We start from the raw sequence: 18,908 nt of genomic DNA, 5'->3' as shown, positions 1-18,908 counted from the left end.
AGTCAAACATGTAACCAATAACACTTAAGATAAAAGAAGAATACTGCAGATGCTGGAAATCTGAAATAAAAACAGAAAATGTTGGAAAAACTCAGCAGGTCTGGCAACATCTTTGGAGAGAGAAACAGAGTTAATGATTCGAGTCCGTATGACTTCTTCAGAGCTAAAGAAAAGTAGAAATATGATTGATTTTATACTGTTTAAGAGGGGGTGGAGCAAGTAGAATGAGATAGAAGGTCAGGGATAGGTGACAGGTAAGTAGAGATTGACAAAGATTTCATGGACACAAGACAAAGGGAGTGTTAATGGCAGTGTTAAAGAGTAAGGAAGGTACTGATAGTGGCATAAAGGTACGATAGCAGAAGGTGTTAACAGAACAAGCATCAGCACTCTTTGAAAGTAAAATATAAAAATAAGATAGCCCTGTGAGGGGAGGGGGTTTGGGGGAAAAGGATAAAAAAATGAACGAACAAATAAATAAAATAATAAAATAAAATTTAAAATAAATAAATAAATGGATAAAAATCAATAAGTAACAATTGGGTTAAAAAGAGGTGTCAAGAGGGAGGAGAGGGTTCATGGTCTGAAGTTGTTGAACTCAATGTTAAGTCCAGAAGGCTGGTAAGGTGCTTAATTGGAAGATGAGGTGCTATTCCTCCAGTTTTTGTTGAGCTGCACTGGAACTTTGCAGCAGGCCAAGGACAGACATGTGGATATGAGAGTATGATGCTATGTTGAAATGGCAAGTGGCAGGAAGGTCTGGGTTATGTTTGCGGACTGAGCAAAGATGTTCCACAAAGCTGTCACCCAGTCTGCATTTAGTCCCCCCAATGTAGAGGAGGTTGCATTGAGAGCAGTGAATACAGTAGACCAAATTGAAGGAGGTGCAAGTGAAGCGCTGCTTCACCTGAAATGAGTGTTTGGGGCCTTGGACGGTGAGGAGGGAGGAGGTAAAGGGGCAGGTGTTGCCCTTTCTGTGATTGCATGGGAAGGTGCCGTGGGAATGGGATGAGGAGTTGGGGGTGATGGAGGAGTGGACCAGGGTGTCACAGAGGGAACAGTCCCTATGGAATGCTGACAGGGGGGCTGAGGGGAAGGTGTGTTTGTTGGTGGCATCATGCCGGAGTTGGCGGAAATGGCAGAGGATGATCCTTTGTATGCGGAGGCTGGTGGAATGAAAAGTGTGGACAGGGGGACCCTACCATGGGTCTGGGAGGGAGGGGAAGGAGTGTGGGAGATAGTTCAGACATGGTTCAGGGCCCTGTCAATCTCCCTCTTGACCCCCCTTTTTAATCCAATTTTTATTCATTCATTTATTTTTATCTATCTCTCTATCCACCCATCCATCCATCCATTCTTTTATTTATTTGTTCATTTTTTATCCTTTTTCCCCAAACCAACCCCTCCCCCCACAGGGCCATCTGTCACTTATTTTCATTTTGCTTTCACAGAGTACTGACCCTTGTTCTGCTGTTAACACCTTCTGCTATCATACCTTTATGTCACTATCAGCACCTTCTTTACTCTTTACCACTACCGTTAACACTCCCTTTGTCTTGTGTCCATGACATCTTTGTCAACGTCTCCTTAGCTTCACCTATCCCTGACCTTCTATCTCGTTCCACTTGCTCCACCCCTCTCAAACAGTATAAAATCACTTGCTCCACCCCTCTCAAACAGTATAAAATCAATCATATTTCTACTTCTCTATAGCCTTGAAGACATTAACTCTGTTTTTCTCCCAACAGATGTTGCCAGACCTGCTGAGTTTTTCCAGCATTTTCTGATTTTATATGTAACCAATAACGTCAGATGGAGGCAGTGGCATACTGGTATTGTCACTCGACTAGTAATGCAGAGATCCAGGGTAATGCTCTGGGGACCGGGGTCCATTTGAATTCAATTAAAAAATACTGGAATTAAAAGTTTAATGATGACCATGAAATCATTGTCAATTGTATAAACTGCTAAAAAGTCTACAAGGAATGAAATCATAACGGAACCACCCAGCATCAACCTAGGTACCGGAAATGACAACAGCAAACTCAGCCCTGTTGACCCTGCAAAGTCCTCCTTACTAACACCTGGGGGCTTGTGCCAAAATGGAGAGAGCTGTCTCACAGATTAGTCAAGGAACAGCCTGACATAGCCACAATCACGGAATTATACCTTATGGATAATGTCCCAGACACCACCATCACCATCCTTGCGTATATTCTGTCCCACTGGCAGGACAGACTCAGTAGAGGTGGCAGCACAGTGAGGGAGTTGCCCTGGGAGACCTCAACATCAACTCCGGACCACATGAAGTCTCATGGAATCAGGTCAACCATTAGCAAAGAAACCTCCTGCTGATTAGCATGTATCACCCCCCTTAGCTGATGAATCAGTGCTCCTCCATGTTGAGCACCACTTGGAGGAAGGACTGAGGGTGGCAAGGGCACAGAATGTGGGAGACTTCAATGTCCATCGTCAAGAGTGGCTCGGTAGCACCACTACCGATTGAGCTGGCTGAGTGCTAATGGACAAAGCTGCTAGACTGGGTCTGCAGCAGGTAGTGAGGGAACCAAGAAGAGGGAAAAACATACTTTATCTCATCATCACCAACCTGACAATATCGATAAGAGTGACCACTGCACGTTCGTTGTGGAGACGAAGTCACGTCTTCACATTGAGGATACCCTCCATCGTGTTGTGTGGCCCTACCACCATACTAAGTGGGATAGATTTCAAACAGATATAGAAACTGGAGACTGGGTAACAATGAGGTACTGTGGGCCATCTGCAGCAGCAGAATTGTGCTCAACCACAATCTGTAACCTCATGGCCCAGCATATCCCCCGTTCTACCATTACAACCAACCTGCTTCATCAATGACCTCCCATCATAAGGTCAGAAGTGGGGATGTTTGCTGATGATTGCACAATGTTCAACACCATTCGCGACTCCATAGGTACTGAAACAGTCCATTTCTAAATGCAGCAAGTCCCGGACAATATCTAGAATTGGGCTGACAAGTGGCAAGTAACATTCACACCACACAAGTGCCAGGCAATGGCCATCTCCAACAAAAGAGAATCTAACCATCACCCTTTGACAGTCAATGGCATTACCATCACTAAATCCCCCACTATCAACATCCTGGGAGTTACCATTGGCCAGAAACTGAACTGGACTAGTCATATAAATACAGTGGCTACAAGAGCAGGTCAGAGGCTAGGAATCCTGTGATGAGTAACTCACCTCCTGACTTCCCAAAGCCTGACCACCATCTATAAGGCACATGTCGGGAGTGTGATGGAATACTCCCCATTTGCCTGGATGAGTGTAGCACGGACAACACTCGAGAAGCTTGACACCATCCAGCACTTGATTGGCACTCCCTCCACTACCGACACACAGTGGCAGCAGTGAGTGCTATCTACAAGATGCACTGCAGGAATCCACCAAGCCTCCTTAGACAGGACATTCCAAACCCACGACCGCTACCGCCTAGAAGGATAAGGGCAGCAGATACATGAAAACGCTATCACCTGGAAGTTCCCCTCCAAGTCTTTCACCATCCAGACTTGGAAATATATTGTCGCTGGGTCAAAATCCTGGAACTTCCTCCTTAACAGCATTGTGTATGTACCTATACCACATGGAGTGCAGCGGTTTAAAAAGGCATCTCACCACCACATTCTCAAGGGCAATTAGGGATGGGCAATAAATGATGGCCTAGCCAGTGACACCCACATTCCATGATGAATAAAAAATATGTGAAACTTTTTAATTTTCTGTAAGTAATGAAAAGCTGCTCACAAATGCAACAGTTCTTGAACACCATGAGAGGCCCAAAGAGTGACTCCATAATATAGGAATAAGATTAAGTCATTAACTCTTGAGTTTATGTGACCATTCAATGACGTCATGGCTATTCTGTGACTTAACTCCATATGCGCAAGGTGCCAACTCTCCTGAATTAGCCTGGAGCCTCCAGGAATTGAAGATCAATCTCTAGGACACATCTGTGTGCAACCCTGGAGAAAAATCATTGGGACATTAAAAAAGATTTTTTTGTCATTTTCTTTGAACATTTTTCTTTACCAGATATAAAAATATTGAAAATAGGAAAAAAGGCTGTTTGGCTGACAGTCAACCATCATCCAATTGGGTAATGAGTCTTTTTGCTTTCCACTTGGCATAGGAAGGCAGCATGTAATATGTATGGATCTGTTGGCCAACAATAATCGCTGGAGCATGGCAGCAAGTCATGTGATGAAGCTGCCAGGAATACATTAAACACAGTTGGCAACTCTACATATGCCCACCTTTGCCCCATATCACCTAATGTCTTTAGTTAACAAAAATCTATCAACCTCAAATTTAAAAGTAACACCTGGCCTAGCATCAGCTACTATTTGAGGAAGGGTTTCAAACATCTACCTGTCTTTGCATGAAAGGGGAAGGAGACAATTGGCATTAACAAAACATAACAAAAGGCCTGAGGAGTGGCTATGTAAGGAACTGTGAGTCTTGATCAGGCAGAAACATTTTTAAAAATGACATCACACACTAGGAGGAGTGACTATTTTCCCCCCGGGGCTGGGTGCGGGACCCAGTAACAGTCCCATCTCCTGTTTCCAGCTTGACCACTCCCCCAACCCCCAACAAAGCAAATATTCAGCTCTATGTGTGTTAACACAATGAATATTACAAATAAGGTTAAAAGCAAAAAACTGTGGATGCTGGAAATCCAAAACAAAAACAAAAATACCTGGAAAAACTCAGCAGGTCTGGCAGCATTTGCGGATAGGAGCACAGTTAACGTTTCGAGTCTGAATGACCCTTCAACAGAACTAAGTAAAAATAGAAGAGAGGTGCCCTCTATCTAGCTCTTCTTGTCCCACACACCCCCCACCCCCTTAAACCAGCTTATATTTAACCTCTCTTCTATTTTTACAAATAAAGTTGTTGAGCTGCAGGCACAAGATGCCACATGGGCTTATGTTATAGCGGCTGTAATGGAGACCTGGTTTAAAGCTTAGCAATAACTGAACATTTCTGGGTACAGCCTTGCAGGGCGTCAATATACTAGGGGTTCAAAGACTGAAAATATTTGGTTAGATCAAGGAAGAGAAAAGTAGCTGTTACATTGCTGCATGTTTACTAATAACCCAACATAGTGAGAACTGATATAGAAGACAAAAGCTGTAGGAAAATTTTAGATAAATATAAAGATAATAGAGCAGTAATAGAAGGGGATTTCATTTACCCAAACATAGACTGGAGAAGAAATGGTGTAAAGGGCAAGGAGGGTGAAGAATTCCTAAACTATGTGCAGGAGAACTTTCTTAACCAGTATATTTCTAACCCACTGAGAAAGGAAGCAATGCTGAATCTAATTTTGAGGAGTAAAGTATAGTCAGTGGAGCATGTTTCAAAGAGAGAGGATCTGGGTGATAGTGATCATAACACAGGTTTAAAATAATTATGGAAAGGAAGAAATACAAAATAATTGTGAAAATAGTGAACTGAAAGAGAACCAATTTCAGTGATTTGAGTAGGGGTCGAGTACAGGTGCATGAGAAACAAATAATGGTCAAGAAAACAATAAATTAGGCCTTCAAAGCAGAAGTAATTTAGGTGCATACAAATATTTTTCCTTAAGGAAGAAATACAGGGCATTCAAAGTTAGAACTCCCTGTACAACAAAAAAAGGGGTTAAAATAAAACAGAAGAAGAAGGTTTATGACAAATATCAGATACAGAATACAATAGAAATCCAGGCAGAATACTGAGAGTTCATGGGAAAATTAAAACAAATAAGAAGAGCAAAGAAAGAATATGAGAATAGATGAGCAGATAATATAAAGTGGAATACAAAAATCTTAAATAAACATATAAAATGTAAAAGGAGAGATGATGGGATGATGACTGATTAGGGACCATAGGGAAAACCTTGTGGAGGCACAAAGCATGACTAAGGTACTGAATGAGCACTTTACATTTGTCTTCACAAAAGAAGAGGATAAAGTTAAGGTCACAGTAGAGGAGGAGGAAGTGGAGCTTTTGGATATAATTAAAATAGAAAGGAGGTGCTAAATAGTTCTCATAGACAACTATGTGGGCATGAAAGCTGAGCTAGCTGAAGTGAACTGGGACACTAGGCTAGGGGATATATCAATAGAGAAACAGTGGCAGGCATTTAAGACGATATTTCGGAACACTCAAAGTAAGTATATTCCTACTATAAAGAAAAATCCTAAAGGGAGGACCCACCATCCATGGTTAATTAAAGAAGCTAGGGAAGCATTAAACTTGAGGAAAAAGCATATAACTGCACAACGTTGAGTGGCAGGTCAGATGATTGGTCAGAATATAAAGAATGGCAGAGAATGACTAAAAGGTTAATCAGGAGAAAGAAATTAGAGTATGAGAGGAAGCTAGCTAAAAATATAAAATGGATAGTGAGGGCTTCTACAGGTATATAAACAGGAAAAGAGTAGGTAAAATGGGTGTTGGTCCTCTATAGAGTATGAGAATGGGGAGTTAATAGTGGACAATAAGGAAATGGCGGATGAAATGAACAAATATTTTGCTTCTGTCTTCACTATAGAGGATACAAGAAGCATTCCAGTAATAGCTGTAAATCGGGAGGTGGAGGGGAGAGAGGAACTTGGTGAAATTACAATCACTAGGGAAGCAGTACTGAGCAAATTGATGGAGCTGCGGGCTGACAAGTCTGGGTCCAAGCTGACTTCATCCTAGGGTCTTAAAAGAGGTGGCTAATGAGGTAGTAGATGCATCGGGGTTAATTGTCCAAAATTCCCAAGATTCTGGAAAGGCTCCATTAGACTGGAAAGTAGAAAATATAATCCCTCTATTCAAAAAGGGAGAGAGGGCAGAAAACAGGAAAATATAGGCCAGTTAGCTTGACGTCTGTCATGGGGAAGGTGTTAGAATCGATCATTAAAGTGGTTGTAGCTGGGTACTTAGAAAAACTCAATGTAATTGGGAAGAGTCGACATGGTTTGATGAAAGGGAAATCAAGTTTAACCAATTTATTAGAGTTCTTTGAAGGAGTAATATGTGCTGTGGATAGAGGGGAGCCCTCAGACATACTGTACTTGGAATTCCAGAAAACATTTGATAAGGTGCCACATCAAAGGTTATTGCAGAAAATAAAAGCTCATGGTGTAGGGGGTAACATATTAGCCTTGACAGAAGATTGGCTGGCTGGCAGAAAACAGAGAGTATGCATACGTGGGTCTTTGTCTGATTGGCAGGAGTGGGGTCCTGCAGGGGTCTGTGCTGGGGCCTCAACTTTTCACAATTTACATCAATGATGTAGATGAGGGGAGCGAAGGCATGGTAGCTAAATTTGCAGATGACACAAAGATAGGTAGGAAAGTATGTTGTGAAGAAGACATAAGAGTTTGCAGATGGATATAGGTAGGTTGAGTGAGTGGGCGAAAATCTGGCAGATGGAGTATAATGTAGGAAAATGTGAAGTTGTTCATTTTGGCAGGAAGTATAAAAAGGCAGAGTCTTTAAACTGAGAACGACTGCAGAATTCTGAGGTGCAGAGGGATCTAGGTGTTCTAGTGCATGAGTTACAAAAGGTTAATAAGAAGGTACAGCACCTAATCAAGAAGGCTAATGGAATGCTAACCTTTATTATGAGAGGAATTGAACATAAAAGTGAGGATGTTATGCTTCAGTTATAAAAGGCATTGGTGAGGCCACATCTCGAATAGTGTATGCAATTTTGGTCTCCTTATTTAACGAAGGATGTAAATGAGTCAGAGGTGATTCAGAGAAGGTTTATTAGATTGATACGTGGAATGAGTGGGTTGTCCTATGAGGAAAGGTTAGACTGAAAGGTTAGACTGACTGGGCTTGTTTTCCTGGAATTTAGAAGAGTGAGGGGTGACTTGATTGACATATGTAAGATCCTGAATAGACTTGACAAGGTGGATATGGAAAGGATGTTTCCTCTTGTGGGTGAGTCCAGAACAAGGGGGCACTGTTTTAAAATTAGGGGTCACCCTTTTAGGACAGAGATAAGGAAATTTTTTTTCCCTCAGACGGTTGTGCAACTTTGGAACTCTGCCTCAGAAGGTGGTAGAAGCGGAGTCACTGAATATTTTTAAGGCAGAGGTAGATAGATTCTTGTTAGGCAAGGAAATCAAAGGTTATCAGGGGTAGATGGGAATGTGGAACTCGAAACACAAACAGATCAGCCATGACTTTATTGAATGGCAGAGCAGGCTCGAGGAGCTGAACGGCTTACTTCTGCTCCTGTTTCATATGTTCGTGTGTCACCACTCTAACTTAACTAGTAATGCAGTCCAGATGAGATCCATCCTAGGTTGCTGTGGGAATCAAGGGCAGAGATAGCAGAAATTCTAACCACAATTTTTTAATCATCCTTAGACATAGGAGGTGTGCCAAAAGACTAGAGGATTGCAAATGTTACACCCCTATTCAAAAAAGAGAGAAATAAACCTGATAATGAAAGTCTAGTCAGTCTAACATAAGTGATGAGAAAACTATTAGAAATAATTGTCAAGAACAAAATTAATTCTCACTTGAAGAAACATGAGTTAATAACGGGGAAGCAACATGGATTTCTTAAAGGCAAATTTTGTCTAGGTTGATGGAGTTCTTTGAGGTAGTAGAAAGGGTTGATGAAGATAGTGCAGTAGATATATAAATGGCCTTTCAAAAGACATTTGCTAAAATACCATATAACAAATTTATCCAGAAAATATAAACATATGGTATTAAATAGATGGTAGTAACTTGTGTAGATTAGCACACCAAGAGTTAAAACAGTTTTCAGCTTTGCTGAACAGGGATGCTTTATGAAAAAGGCCTAGGGCAAGGTTGAGTAACTGAAGGAATGTGTGAACCATTCATCCATGTTCTAAAGGCCTGGCAATGTTGTTCTGGTCATTGTTTATTTTAATAAAGTGATTAAAAAGATTATGTGGATTGCATAACTGTGGTACAGAATCATTGAGTAAGATTGAGAGTGCACATGGGTATCTTTTTAGCTCCATGTTAATTTGGTGACTGCATTGTGTGCTTTTTGATGTATTGTGATTTAGTGGTTATATGCATGGAATGTAGAGATCAAAAGTAGTATTAGCATAAATGCTTTGCAGAAAACATTGTATGCTGTCGTTATACTGGAATTGTGAAGTGTGATGTACCTGAGTTCTCACAGTGAATCATGAACTTAATAGTAAGAATCATGTAATCATAATGGAATCATGTGATATAATTTGACTGAGTTGGATCATGTTAACATGAGCTTGTTAAACATCTGCTTCTGTGGTTATTACAACTTATGTCTCTGCATTTTGGTGTTTAAAGCAATGAAATAAGATAGAACAGGAAAACAGTCCCAACAAACTGAAGCCCCAAGCAAAGTGCAACCTGCCAAGTGCACGCCTTGTATATGCTGTTGTGAAACGGATGATCTCGGGGTGGGGGGGGTGGGAAGGTTGGGGAGGTGTAACGAGTATGGCGGGCTGGCCTTATAATGATATGCTGATGTATTACAATGACCATTCTTTTCTGTTAGAGAGAGTGGCATTCCCCAGGAATCTGTACTGGGACCATTGTTTTTCTTCTTTTGTATAAATGACCTGGAGGTCTTTTGATGCAGTGGTAGTGCCCCACTCCAGGACTTGATAGCCAAGGAAGGTGTGTTCATAATGCGCCAAATAGATTGATTATTAGCTTGTAAATCCTTGCAACATATGCCGGTGGCAGGTGGTAAGAGCAGACTAGTCATGTGATAGAAATTAGAGCCTCTACCATCACTATCCATAGCTCAAGGCTACAATATGGATATAAAAGTGTATGTTACCACAGCAACTTGGACTCCTTGAATGGGGGATAGTTAGCTCAGTTGGCCGGATGGTTGGTGTGCACCAGATTGGTGCCAACAGCGTAGGGTTTGATCCCTGTTCTGGCTGGAGTGCATTTGGACCCTGCCTCATTTCGCTTTCTATGATGGATGTGGATGGACCTGCCTTTGGCCAGAGAATTCAAGAAGATAAATGACCTGCACTTGGGAACAGGAAAAGTACTGTCCAAGTTTGTGGATGATACATTGACAATGAAGCAAATATTGAAAAGTGTAGAAACAGATATCAGGACACAGGCAGACTGATGAAATGGGAAGACACATGGCAGATGCAATTGAATGTGGTAAGTATGAAATGATGCACTTTGCGAACAACAACATGGAGAGGTTAATCTAAATGGTGCAATCTTGAGGACTTGCAATTGCAGACAGGTGCATATTCATAAATCTTTGAAGGTGAAAGATGTATGAGATACTTGGCTTTAGTAGATAGGGATTTTGAATACAACAACAACAAAGTCATCCTAAACCTTTAGAAATCACTGGTTAGGCCTCAGCTGGAGAATTGTGTGTAATTCTACGCATCACACTTTTTAGGAAGCATGTCAAGGCCTTGGAGTAGGTACAAAGATGATACCAGGGATGAGGGACTTCAGTTACGTAGGCCAGCATTTTCTGTGCCCGCTGGTGTTGGGTGTGTTTGGTGGCGTAAGCGGACAATATGGCGAGAAGGGCAAAAATCGGTTTCATGACGTAGTGAGACCAGTTTGTAATCGTCCGCTCAGCCTGTTGATGGCGGGATGCGTTCCCCGCCATCGGACGTTAGGAACCTCATTGTAATACATCAGCATATCATTAGAAGGCCAGCCCGCCGGACTCATCACACACTTTCTCCCCCCCACCACCCCTCCAACCCCCCACTGGATTGTCCGTTTCACAACAGCATATATAAGGTGTGCACTTCGCTCAGGACTTCAAGGTTTGTTTGCCTACCTTGCTTCGGTCAGCACTTGCAATCATTAGCACCAGGCTTCACAGACAGCACTTTTAGGGGGCTTACGGACAGGTCTTTACCTACCAGATGAACCGTATGTAGGCGGCTTTTCAACCACTGCAGGGCAAGGTCTTGCTTGGGGAAATGGAAGAAGCGGCCTCAGGCAAGTGAAGAGGCTACAGGTTGAGAGCTGTACTGGGGAAGGAGAGTATCCCAGGGTGTGTGGGGAAGCACATGTTGATCTGTGCAAGTGGCCTCAAGATGTTGGAGGCTGTGGAGGCAGTCTCCAGAGGAGTTGAGGCCAGATGTACATGTGAGGGTATGTGTGTGAGAATGGGTGGTGATGTCCCATGAGCTGGCAGTGAGTGCGATGCCAGTGAATGTATGATGGGCTTGAGTGTGTGAGTTTTGAATGATGAGATGGTTGCCATACCCTGGCTCCACGAATGAGATAATTCATCCTCTATCTCATTGGATGGCCAACCTCTTCTGTGCAACATTAACACTGATTACCACTGCCATCGCCTACCAAGCCGGAATAGTAATGTAGCTCCCCCTCCTGCGGCCAGACCGGGTAGAGGACATCACAGCAGGCTCCACGGCATCCAAAAGTTGCTCAAGGGCTACAGTCTTCTTGCTTTTTGGGGCCATGTCTTCTTTGCTGCATCCCTGGGCTGGAAGCTCTGAGCGAGGCTGTACTTTAAATGTGGTGCCTGCTGTGATGAAGTGGCGAGATGACGGTGAATTGGAGCCTGCTGGCCGTCAAAACAGCATGTATCCCAGGAATGCATAATTAATGCGGCGGGTTTGGGATGATACGGCATGAAAAGCCACCATTGCAGCCGCTTCCCATCCGCTTACTGCACTTACTGGAAATCTGGGACGATTCTGCCCATAGAGTCACACGGACAGGGGAGAGAAGCAAACTGAACTCCATTATTTTTCTCACCATCTGTCCATAAGCAGAGGTTTTAATTTTTGAAATAGGCTGTGGTGTGTTTCCCTAGATCTTCTATTTGTAAAGTCAATTTTAAAGTGACTCGCAGCAAACTCTCTTTAGAGTTAAATCAGAAGTATTGTTTATTCATGCATTCAAGCTTGGAGGATGGTTGTTGCAACTACATGCACTCACACAAGCACACAGAAAGGAAAGAAAAGAGTTTTAAAATTAGGAGTAACTTTTTAAAAAGGAACCAAAGACCTGGGGCAGAATTTTATGACCCATGGGTGGGCACGTGCTCAAATCGATCAGGCGTAAAATCATGTGAGAAGATATCAGGTGAACGTCCTGACGTTATTGCTCACTCACGCAATATTTCGCTCGGCAGGCATGCGCCAAAGTCGGAAGCACACCCGCCGACAATTAAGAGGGCAATTAAGCCCATTAACGGCACAATTGACTCTGATTTTTCATTGCCCGTCCAACTTTACGTTTGGCGGATGGGCGAATCGGCCAGGCTGCCTTTGCATTTTTCATCAAACCTCATCCAAGGGCGGGATGAAATTTCTGTTATGAAACAAAATAAAAATAAATTCCTGTGGACAACATTTTTATCAGCTATATTTTCAGGTGATTCATTATGATGTATGGATGCTTTTTTTCAGCTTTTAAAACCTTTATTTCAGCTTTTGCAGGTCTCCAGCTCCCTGAGGCAGCTGACTGCTTTCAGGGAGCTTTCCCGCAGCGCGCCCCCATGCCCAGGGAAACGTCATCGCCTGCGCTCTTCCCGCCCCCACCCCAGCAGCGCTGAGCATTTCAACCCGTGTTTCACACTGGCTGGCTGTTAACTGGCCTTCAAGTTGGCATATAATCTCAAATTGTCGCATAATCACTTTTGATACTGTGATTCAGTTTAGATGAAAATGTTGAGCTTTAATGCAACCACAAAATCGAGCTGCATAAAAGGCAGTACAAAATAGCCGTGTGCACACGGGAACTGGACTCCCAGCCACCAGACAAAAAGTGACGTGACCTATTTTCTTTTTCTACTCCTCAGGACATGACATTGACCTAGGCACCGGAAATTACAACAGCAAACTCAGCCCTGTCGAACCTGCAAAGTCCTCCTTACTATATCGCCGTTCCTTCACTGTCGCTGGGTCAAAATCCTGGAACTCCCTTCCTAACAGCACCGTGGGTGTACCTATACTACATGGACTGCAGCGGTTCAAGAAGGCAGCTCACCACCACCTTCTCAAGGGCAACTAGTGATGGGCAATAAATGCTGGCCCAGACAGTGAAGCCTGCATCCAATGAATAAAAAAAACTAAGAAATAAAACAAATAAAATATATGCAAACAGCTTCTTCACATCAAAATGAAATCTCAACACAATCGCAAGAAACTTGGCAAAAGGCAACCGAAACAGAGTCATACGAATCGCAACAAACTATATGCATACTGGGCGTACAAACACATTTCACAGGTGTAGACTACTCTCCAGCCACGGGTTTATTCTGTCCCAGTCCCAATCCTGATGTATAAAATATGTTAGATATTTTGGGAGAATTCTCTATCAAGTTGAACGCCTCAAAGCAGACACCAAGGGAACAGGGCTACTGGTACATTTAGACAGCTGGTTATGTGTGATAAAAGCTGATGCTATAGGATTAGGGGCTTGGGCTGGAGCTGCAAGACCGGATTAGATGGCTGTATCAGATTGGGGTCCGCATCTCAAGATGAGGTGATAAAGACCATGGTTCTGGATCAGGCATTGACGTGTCTGTATCATCAGGACAGCTCAGGGATCTGTCCCAAAGTCAGTGATTGGAACAGGACTGAAAGAGTTTGCATATTTGATCCAATAGCTGATAGCACTGGAGCTGCATATGGAAGGTGTAGACAGCTCAGCCAGTACTGGTGGTGAGTGTTCACTATGGCTGGTAGAACCGTAGTCAGAGGTGGAACAGATCCCGGAGCCAGTGCAGAAGTGAGGAAATGAACGAAACCGGAAGGACCACCCAGCATCGACCTAGGCACCGGAAATGACAACGGCAACCTCAGCCCTGTCAACCCTGCAAAGTCCTCCTTACTAACATCTGGGGGCTAGTGCCAAAATTGGGAGGGCTGTCTCACAGGCTAGTCAAGCAAGAGCTTGACATAGTCATCCTCACAGAATCATGCCTGACAGATAATATCCCAGACACCACCATCACCATCCCTGGGTATGTCCTGTCCCACCGGCAGACAGACTCAGCAGAGGTGGTGGCACAGTGGTTTACAGTCGGGAGGGAACTGCCCTGGGAGTCCTCAACATTGATTCCATATCCCATGAAGTCTCATGGCATCAGGCCAGACATGGGCAAGGAAACCTCCTGCAGATCACAATGTACCGCGTTCCCTCAGCTGATAAGTCAGTGCTCTTCCATGTTGAACATCACTTGGAGAAAGTACTGCGGGTGGCTAGGGCGCAGAATGTACTCTGGGTGGGGGACTTCAATGTCCACCACCAAGAGTGGCTCGGTAGCACCACTACTGACCCAGCTGGGCGAGTCCTAAAGGATATAGCTGCTAGATTGGGTCTGCGGAAGGTGGTGAGGGAACCAACAAGAGGAAAAAACATACTTGACCTCATCCTCACCGGCCTATCTGCCGCAGATGCATCTGTCCATGACAATATCGGTAGGAGTGACCACCACGCAGTCGTTGTGGAGACGATGTCCCGGCTTCACATTGGGGATACCCTCCATCATGTGTGGCACTACATGCTAAATGGGATCGATTTCGAATAGATCTAGCAGCTCAAGACTGAGCATCCATGAGATGCTGTGGGCCATCAGCAGGAGCAGAATTGTACTCGAACACAATCTGTAACCTCATGGCCCAGCATATCCCCCACTCTACCATTACCATCAAGCCAGGGGATCAACCCTGGTTCAACGAAGAGTGCAGGAGGGCATGTCAGGAGCAGCACCAGGCATACGTAAAAATGAGGTGTCAACCTGGTGAAGCTATAACACAGGATTATTTGCGTGCCAAAGAGCATAAGTAGCAAGTAATAGACAAGGCTAAGCGCCCAAAATCAACGGATCAGATCTAAGCTCTGCAGTCTTGCCACAACTAGTTGTGAATGGTGGTGGACGATTAAACAACTCACTGGAGGAGGAGGCTCCAAAAATATCCCCATCTTCAATGATGGAGGAGCCCAGCACATCAGTGCAAAAGATAAGGCTGAAGCATTTGCTACAATCTTCAGCCAGAAGTGCGGAGTGGATGATTCATCTCGGCCTCCTCCAGAAGTCCCCAGCATCACAGATGCCAGTCTTCAGCCAATTCAATGCACTCCACATGACATCAAGAAATGGCTGAAGGCACTGGATACTGTAAAGGCTATGGGCCCTGACAATATTCCGACGATAGTACTGAAGACTTGGGCTCTAGAACTTGCTGCGCCCCTAGCGAAGCTGTTCCAGTACAGACACAACACTAGCATCTACCCGGCTACGTGGAAAATTGCCTAGGTATATCCTGTACACAAAAAGCAGGACAAATCCAACCCAGATTTACCGTCCCATCAGTCTACTCTCAGTCAACAGTAAAGTAATGAAAGGGGTCATCAAAAATGCTATTGAGCAGCACTTGCTTAACAATAACTTGCTCACTGATGCCCAGTTTGGGTTCTGCCAGGGCTACTCAGCTCCTGTCCTCATTACAGTCCTGGTTCAAACATGGAGCTGAACTCCCGAGATGAGGTGAGAGCGACTGCCCTTTACATCAAGGCAGCATTTGACAGTGTGGCATCAAGGAGCCCTAGCAAAACTGGAGTCAATGGGAATCAGGGGGAAAATTCTCTGCTGGTTGGAGTCATACTTAGCACAAAGGAAGATGGTTGGGTTGTTGGAGGTCAGTCATCTCAGCTCCAGGACACCATTGCAGGAGTTCCTCAGGGTAGTGTCCTTGGCCCAACCATCTTCAGCTGCTTCATCAATGATCTTCCTTCCATCACAAGGTCAGAAGTGGGGATGTTCATTGATGATTGCACAATGTTCAGCACCATTCGCGACTCCTCAGATACTGAAGCAGTCCATGTCCAAATGCAACAAGACCTGGACAATATCCAGAATTGGACTGACAAGTGGCAAGTAACATTCGCACCTCACAAGTGTCAGGCAATGACCATCTCCAACAAGAGATAATCCAACCATAACCCCTTGATGTTCAATGGCATTATCATCACTGAATCCCCCACTATCAACATCTTGGGGGTTACCATTGACCAGAAACTGAACTGGACTAGTCATATAAGTACAGTGGCTACAAGAACAGGTCAGAGGCTAGGAATAGTGCAATGAGTAACTCACCTTCTGACTCCCCAAAGCCTATCCACCATCTACAAGGCACAAGTCAGGAGTGTGATGGAATACTGTCCACTTGCCTGAATGAGTGCAGGTCCAACAACACTCAAGAAGCTTGACAGCATCCAGGGCAAAGCAGCCCGTTTGATTGGCATCACATCCACAAACATTCACTTCCTCCACCACCGACGCACAGTAGCAGCAGTGTGTACCATCCACAAGATGCACTTCAGGAATTCACCAAGGCTCCTTCAACAGCACCTTCCAAACCCATGACCACTACCATCTAGAAGGATAAGGGCAGCAGATAGATGAGAACACCATCACCTGGAAGTTCCCCTCCAAGCCACTCACCGTCCTGACTTGGAAATATATTGCCGTTCCTTCATTGTCGCTAGGTCAAAATCCTGGAACTCCCTTCCTAACACCACACCACATGGACTACAGCGGTTCAAGAAGGCAGCTCACCATTACCTTGTCAAGGGCAATTAGGGATGGGCAATAAATGCTGACCTAGCCAGCGCAGCCCACATACCATGAATGAATTTAAAAAAACCTTGTGGCATTCAGGTCTCTTGACTTAATAAACTATGCTATGTAGCTGGAAACTAATGAACTTGCAAATCTTGTACCAGACGTCATCAACAGAGGTAACCACGTAGCATTGGTAGGCCTGTGACTTGTTGCAATTAACGCGAAGGTAGGCTAGATCATCAAAATCAACTGAGATGAGTGTTAGTTCCACTCCTAGGGGGGGCCTTGGAATTCTGGGTGATTAACCTGGTGGAGCTGATGTTGAGTCTTAATTAATTGCTGTTGGACAGAGAAAACTGCGCATTGGTGAACTGGTCTCCCTGTGTCCATAATTCTCTCGCAGAAAGGCCTTGCGAACGAAGGTGGGAGTTGAATTATGCAGAAATGATAGACAGGGCCAAAGGTGTGTTGAGCATCCATGTGGTTTATGGTGTAGAAGTTCTCCCTCCAGTTCCCATAGTGCTTTCTCTGCTACAGGGTTCGTTGGGGTTTTTTGATCTCCAAATTGCAATGTGGTGTTCCTGAAGCAGCTCGTCTCCCAGCAGGGCTGAAAACCCAGGGGCAGGATCAGTCCGTATGATAGCTTGGGGACCATGTAAAACCTAATACACAACTGGAGGAGAGCATCCCTTAAGGTGTCATGGTGTTCATTGGCAATGATGCATGCAGCTGTGTAAGAAGTGACACACTACAGTGCAACTAAAATGAGTTGTCGCTCACACTTGATAATTTCAGAAGCAAATGAGATGTCATTCACCTCTGGAGGATAACTCAAAGATTGGAGGACACAGTGTGTGGGTTGGTCTGGATAGCAGCACAAGTATTGCTGTGACCCGTTCAATGGAGGCATACATGTCAAGCTTAGAGAAATATCGGTAAGTGACTGATTTGAGTTGACATCATGACGGGTGACTAAAATTTAGGTGGAGAGCAGTGATAAGGTCTTCAAGGAGATCGTGCAGAATGATGATGAATTCTCTGGAGAGGGCATGGGACTCAATATGCTGAATGATGAGTAAATCATCCTCAGCAATGGTAACAACCTGGAGGTAGCGTTTGACCATAAATGTTGGTAAGCTTCATTGAATGGCAGGTGCCTTGCAACAGGTGGTCATGCATACAACGAAGAAGGGGCATTCAGACTGGATAGCCAGCCATGCTCGCTGCTGGTGAAAGGGTGTTTTGTTGAGCCAGACACAATGTCATCAATGGATGGACAGTGGAATGTGAGATCTGGTATATGAAGGAACAGATTTAGCACGTGGGACCCTCACAATCAGGTATGTTGCAGCTTACAAAATCTGATGGGACAGTCACAGATCTAGCTAGGTCCAGAGTGTCATCAATTTTACCCACATAGCCATCAAGAGCAGCCAGCCAAAATCCTGAAAAGAATAGATCTCCACTCATTGAATGCTTGTTTGTCCGTAACCACAGGAACTGCATCTTGCAGGTCTGTACTCGGTTCCCAGGCAGTTGTCATGATGCTTTTATTCTTCAAAAGTTCCAGGTGCCACATGTATTCAGGCCAACACCCAGACTCTATGGTTCACAGAATCACAGAATCTTAAAGGCACAGAAGGAGGCCATTCGGCCCATCATGTCTGCACCGGCCCTCCAAGTGAGCATTGTGGCCTAGTGCCATTGCCTTGCCTTTTCCCCATATCCTTGCACATTATTTCTATTCAAATAATCATCTAATACTCTCTTGAATGCCTCCATTGTGCCTGCCTCCACCACAGTTCCAGGCAGTGCATTCCAGACCCGAACCACTTGTTGTGTGAAAAAAATTATTCTCATGTCACACTTGCTTCTTTTGCAAATCACTTTAAATCTGTGCCCTCTCGTTCTTGATCCTTTTACAAGTGAGAACAGTTTCTCCCTATTTAATCTGTCCAGCCCTCTCATGATTTTGAACATCTTTATCAAATCTCCTCTCAACCTTATTCTCTCCAAGGAGAACAGTCCCAACCTTTCCAATCTATCAATATAGCTGAAGTTTCTCATCCCTGGTCAGCTGGAGGATAAATGTTATCACCTGAAGAAGTGCCTTCTGATGCCCACCCAGTACCCAAACACAAATGCAGAGAGGTGTTGCAACCAAAGACGTCTACTAAAACAAATCTGAAATGAGCAAACCATTGGCCTCTTGAAGATCTGCTTCCATTGTTTTGACTGGTCTGGTGGAGCCCTGCAATATGAGCCAGCTAGAGTGTCTTGT

The sequence above is a fragment of the Cetorhinus maximus genome, chromosome 3, assembly GCF_964194155.1.
Source record: "Cetorhinus maximus chromosome 3, sCetMax3.hap1.1, whole genome shotgun sequence".
NCBI classification, from domain to species: domain Eukaryota; kingdom Metazoa; phylum Chordata; class Chondrichthyes; order Lamniformes; family Cetorhinidae; genus Cetorhinus; species Cetorhinus maximus.
The sequence above is the reverse complement of the archived record's forward strand: the minus strand, read 5'-3'. Positions refer to the sequence as shown.